A 6,259-nucleotide genomic window follows, 5' to 3' on the forward strand; every position below is an offset into this window, starting at 1 on the left:
GGCCCCATAAATTTCACTAACGTGAGCCAACCGCCTTAATTTTCCTTATGGTGCAGAATGGGTTCATGTGTGCATTTACTGACATGTGCGCTTATTTCTACGAAGCCGTATATGTCTAACCCCTCGGGTTTTTATTCCGGTGGAGCCGCATTACTCTCCGCCATTCAGGAGTCTGCCTCGCCACTGCCGACCCCTCTTTCACAAATGTTATCCCTTTCCCAACCACCGATGCCCCTTTCAGAAGTTGCTCAATCGACTGACAGCGGTGTTAGCGTTGTTATGAGACAATTACGGAGAATTAAGAGGAGCTAATGGGCGTAAAAAGGACCAAAACCCACCGCCGCCTCAACGTACACGTGGCCAAGTATCTGCGAGTCCCTCTCGTTTGAAGAGCAAATTGCCGGTTTGGAACACCGGCGTGACCCTGTGAATATTTTCAGCTTGAAAGGTTTTCGGGGAGATATTTTTGCCGATGCATTTAAGCCGAACTATGCGCCAATCACCGGTTGCCTGTTTATGCGTACTCGAGTTTGGGGTGGAAGGAGACGGAGTCGTGCAAGCAGTTCGTGTCTTCATGCCACTACCGCTGACATGCCCTTTGTGCTAGAGCGAGACTTTAACGTGGAAGACTGATGCATCAACTGGTCTTGCCAGCTGTCTTGTGTAATCGAGGGGTTAGCTCTGGGTTGGTGTGTTATACAGACAGTAAGATGCCTACGACGGGGATGGACACGGACAGCCACATGTTTGACCACTAGAACAAAGCTCGAGGCCTTCCGGGTTTTACCTGACCTTTGGGACGGACGAATTCTTTTCGTTTGAAGAAAAAGAGTGGGAATTGAAGGGGCGTCCGCACGAACGGAAGCGCGACTGGGAGTGAAAGCAACGGAAAGCCGCCGCCACCGCCGTTGTCACCTGAAGTGCTAGCTGGTCGAAAGCTGCGAATCCCTCCCGAATGAGCAGCACCTTGATCGCTTGCAACTCTGAAGTAAGCCGATATTACTTGCTGAGGTTAAAGTGTTTTCAGACCAACATTCAGACCGCCATTCAGACCGACAGGTAAATTTGTAGAGCGGCAACCATCGTGAGTGTCTGTTTTCTCTCAATCTAGATCCTCTCTTTGTTAGGTGCATTACAATGTGGTGGAAACGGTTAAAGATTTTCCATTTCTTGGTGATTGGGAGATCACTTCTGCGGCTTCTCGATAGTGCAATGGCGATTACTTTTACGTTACCATCCTCTCGAACAATACCCTGACCATTTTTATGGTGATTTTTAAATTGTCCGCGTGGTTCCATCCATCGTTTTCCGCACCGAGCTAGCACCGGTGACGGGACCGCCAGAAATTGCCAAAGTAATCTAAAAATTAGCCTATTACACGCCCTGTGCCGGGTTCCGTTTCTTATTAACAGACATTCTACTTAGTTGAGTCAACACTTAACGTCCTTTGGGAAATTGCTACATAAAACGATTCTCCTAATGAATAAAATGTTCTCTGATCCCAATCATAAGTGGCAATCGAATGTAAACCGAACTTTATACCTGCGCTTGTGCACTGGCGTCCTCATTTGCATGCTTTTAAGGAGGAGTATAACTCCTTGTTTTCGGAAACTTCGCACGGAGGAGTCGTTACGTTTTAATCCCCTTCGACCGCAACGTTGACTATTCGCCCGACAATACCGAACGTAACTTCAAGCATCAGGCATTTGGCCTGCATGAGTTGTTCCGCTTGTCGCTTGTGCGCTTAGGGCTTATGACGCTTATTGTCTTTCATGGCAGCCATGCGTCGTTGTCTTGGCTGGCATCTTCGAGCCTGCATACATTTCCAGTATCTACTGCGAGAACGCTCCAGCTGACCAGCAGAGTGTTTAGCTGCCACCAGTTCTGAGTGAACAGATCATGATACACGAAAGATGTGGGGCTTGAGAAGAAACATTACAAGTCGATTAAAATTTTGTGGTACATCTTGCATGCATGCCTCCATAACTCAGATAGAATACCTTAATGGAGCACCATGACTGCAGGGCTTTCGTACTTCAGCGCGCACGGCGAAGTGGAAGGAACCACAGCAGGCAACGGGCAGCTATCTCCGCCTCTGGCACTAATGGCGCATGTGCTGCAAGATACCCGCAGCACCCGCCAGGCACTCCGTGTTACCTCTGTCAGTTGCCACACGTGTACATAGTTAAAGGGAAGGTGAAGCTGGTTTTAGAATTAAAAGAAAAGTTGACTAGCAGCAAGTACACATTGAATAGTTGCAGCGTACGAAAAGTTTTCGCAATACATGCAATTGAAGCGGCGCAATGCGCGAACAAAAGTGGTCCGATGCCCCGCCCCCATCTCGCCGCGCGATGCCGGAAGACCGAAGAGCGCGGGCGAAAACCGGCTGAAAAACGTCATACCTGGACTTCCGGCTGGATCGACCGCCTCTGCCATGCTCTTTTCGCCGTGTTTCCTTGTGAATGATACTTGTTGTTGTTGTGGTTCAAATTGTACAACTTTCGTGTTCAAAAAGTATGCACGGACGCCAAACGAGGCATACGTTACCATGCCGTATTCCTAAGCAGGATAATGCCACGCCGGGACGTTTGATAACACACGGAAGCGACAACCGAGATGGCTGTGCTTGATGACAGAGAATATACTACACTACGTTTGATACTTTGTAAAACGCTCCAGTGCGTTTTTCTTATTTTTTTTTTCTCTTTGTTTATGCGACGGAAGTGAATGTTCAAACTAGATGCTAGATTCAGGAACGATGGTGAATACTGCTGTACTTTGGCCCGGGATGTTTCTGTTTTATTCAGTTCCAGATCCAAAGTCACATTTGTTCAGGAAATACCTGCTTCGTTAACCGCGTTGGTTTCCTTTTCCTATGGGCTTAGAACAGTGTTCAACAACCCAAGCCTACAATGCTGGGGAGGCCCCAGTATGCTACCATATTTTCAGAATAAATGCAACCCAAGCAGTATGACGCCACTCATCGAAGTGCAGCCAGCGATTGCGGAGGCGCCTTAGCGCCGCTGCCCAAAACGCGCGCGCGCGCATGTGGGTCTGCGTATGGGGATGAGTAACGGGGCTGGGGTGGGCGACAACGAACAAAGGAAATTCGGAAGCAGAATCCGCTTGTTGGTTTATGCGTGTACCGGCCACATATGTCTCGCATATACGTTTACAGCGAAGTGCGCTATTTTTTCGCGCAGTGCACGTACATGCTTTTTGCTGGTAGATTGTTTATAAAACGCCGCTTAATCTTCGGCATAAATGGTTTCGTATATAGTAACAAACAGTTCAGGAAGTACCTAATATAAACGTAAGGGATAGAAACCCCCTATGCGGGTTGCCTAATTCATAAATATTTTTACGGAACCCTCTAGCCGACGCCACAGTCACTGCTTTGGGGTTCTCGGTCGTGTAAAGCAAATTTAAGCTGCAAGATACTTGAACCAACAGCACGGGAAGTTATAAAATAAACTTGCAGTTATGTGCGAACAATAAACTGCTAGCTAAATTGCCGAAAAGGCAAGCGCCGGCCGCTGCCGTGCGATCGTTCCCAATGCTTCCGACAAGCCGCGGGGCCGAAGGGTGTCCTCCTTTGACGTCATGAAGGGCGCAACCAATCAGGGGCGTCAAAAGACGAAAAGCGTGCGTCTTTCAAACGGGACCGCGCGTTTTGCAAAATAAATGCTGGTTGGACTCATGTGCGATAAAATTCAATGTGATATTCAGATTCAGCGCGCAAGAAACTATATAAACGTGCCTCTAACTCAATTTTTTTGGAAAGCGCTTCAGCTTCCCTTTAAAGACCGATTTCAATGGCATGTATGATGGAGGCGAAAAGCAAAAACGCCCGTGTGTACGAGATTTCGGCGCAAGTTAAAGATCCCCAGGTGGTAAAAATTATTCCGGAGCCCTCCACTACGGCGCACCTCATCGCCTGCGTTGCATCGGCGCGTTAAACCCTACAATAAATAAATAAATAAATAAATAAATAAATAAATAAATAAATAAATAAATAAATAAATAAATAAATAAATAAATAAATAAATAAATCAAACAATCAATCAATCAATTTGAATGCCATGTCATATTTTTGCTATTAATTCCTTTCTCTGTTTGTCCCAAGTTCTCTTGCCCGCGTGGGAAGTAGTAACCATAAGATCAGTTCCTCAGGCCGACCTCTTCTCCTTTTAGTAAACTCTCTCTCTCTCTCTCGCTCTCTCAAGTTTACATAACTATTTTTTTAAACTCAATGAATTTGTGCTCACAAGCTTCCCTGAAAAAGTACTCGTCAATATGGGCTGCCTTTCACGTGTGTTTTATTGTCTTAGCTACCGGCCATTTTCTGTGCCAGCCAATGGTCATTTCCTGCTTCATTCATGCTCCAGTTTATAGACCTTCTCTGGCCCCGATGGCGGGTTTCCCATCTATGCAGTTACTAATGCTTTGGCACTAGACGTTGATACTTTTCCGTCAAGAATTTATTTTGCATAAAAACTGCCTTACACCCCACTTATGAAGCGTACTGTTTCCAGCTACTTTTTAAAGAAAGCAATAGCCTAGTTGATATCTATAGAATGCCGCGTGGAAGCCAAGAGGCACTGAAATAAAATGCACATCTATTGTACGCTAAACAGACAAAAGCTAAAAAATAAAAATGAACAGGTGAAAAAATGCTCGGAGTGACGCCAAAATTTCTCTTGGAGCTGCCTCTATACGCAATGTAAAATATTGTGTTCAAAGCAAAACGAACAGCCCTACGCGACTGCCGAGCCACAGCTCTAGCTGCCCGAACGTGAACATGGAGAGTAGATTTAGCCCTTTTACTCGAAAACCAGCATTAGAAAAATGTACTGAGACGACTTGAGGAACTTCAAAATGTTAATATAGAAGGACCAATTAGGGTAGTAACAGTGTACGGTGCCCCAAAGTATGCCCATTGCTTTGCGTGCAGCATTAGCGGTACCATGCGGCATTCTATGACATTTTATATTTTACGGCGCTGTCCCAACAGATGATGTTGATCAATGCGAATGCGGGGAATTTTCTGAACAAATAGTAGAATTGAAAGCTAGATGCTTTGCTGCTGCCTCGCTTGGTCGAATGGCCGCGTAATCTTGGCGCTAGAGACGATTTTCTATTCAACCCACCATACCCCTTTGGGATTGCATGGATCTGTCTCCTACGCATCGTGCCGGTGCCTGGTCCTGAATCCGTGCAATGGAAGAGTTTTAGGAGCGAAGCTCTTGAGCAAGTCGTTATGTCAATATGTTTCATGTCCGCAGTTAAAAATGCGCAGCAATGGCCGTGCGCGCACGGGAGCTGGTTCCTCGCAGTGACCGCCCAATAGTTTCAAACCACGGCGCCCGTTTGCCATGCCGAACATACCCACCTAAAGAAATTGTCCAAGATTCCCCCCCCCCCCCCTTCGCCCCAACAAACACTCGAGCGTAATCGTGGTAACACTTTCACTATCGCAATTACACTGGTCACGTCACTCGCTAGTTACGGCACCGGCGCGCGTTTTTCCCGGCAAGCGTACCCACTTAGAGACGTTGACCAAGACTGGACAAAAAAATTGCCCCCACCTCCCCGAAGGGAATCGTGAGGAAGTGCGAATGCATTTCTTGCGCCGAGAGTACACGGCGTAGTAATTCTGACATCGCCTTGAGAGGCGCCCAGCCAGCGAACGGTCTAAACTGGAGCAGAGCGAGCAGGAGACTGTAGCGAGAGAGCGCGCGCGAGCCGACCCACGGAGGTCTGGCGGTTTATCGCTGCATATAAAGGGGGGTACGCCGCGCTGAGCGCGCCGAGCCAGGTGGCTGAGAGAGAAGGCGGGCGCGCGAGAGAGAGGGGTGCGCGCGCAGCTGCAGCCAGCGAGGAGAGAGGAGGAGCGAGCGAAGGGGGAGGGGGACGCGCGCAGCGGCGCACGGCAGCTGCCGGGAGAGGAGGTGGTGCGTGACGTCACGGCGCGGGTGAGGAGAGGGATGCGCGCGGCGCACACCGCCGCGCCGCGAGGGAGCGGTGAGGGCGTGGCGTCACGTGGTGAGTGACGTCACTGCGCCGTTGCTACCGACTCTCCTCTCCGCTCTGCGCCGTTGCTAGGGAGAGCAGGGCTGCGGACGCCGCCGCCGCCGGCGGTGGATGGTTTGGGGTAGCTTATAAAGTGCATCGCACTTAAAAACTCCAGCGTAATAGTGGCAACACGCTCGGAATCACACGGCTAGATTTACTCGACGACTCGGCTCATGATATAGGG

This window comes from Haemaphysalis longicornis, unplaced genomic scaffold (assembly GCF_048455015.1).
Source record: "Haemaphysalis longicornis isolate Haplotype H1 unplaced genomic scaffold, Haemaphysalis longicornis Haplotype H1 scaffold_23, whole genome shotgun sequence".
Taxonomy (NCBI): Eukaryota; Metazoa; Arthropoda; class Arachnida; order Ixodida; family Ixodidae; genus Haemaphysalis; species Haemaphysalis longicornis.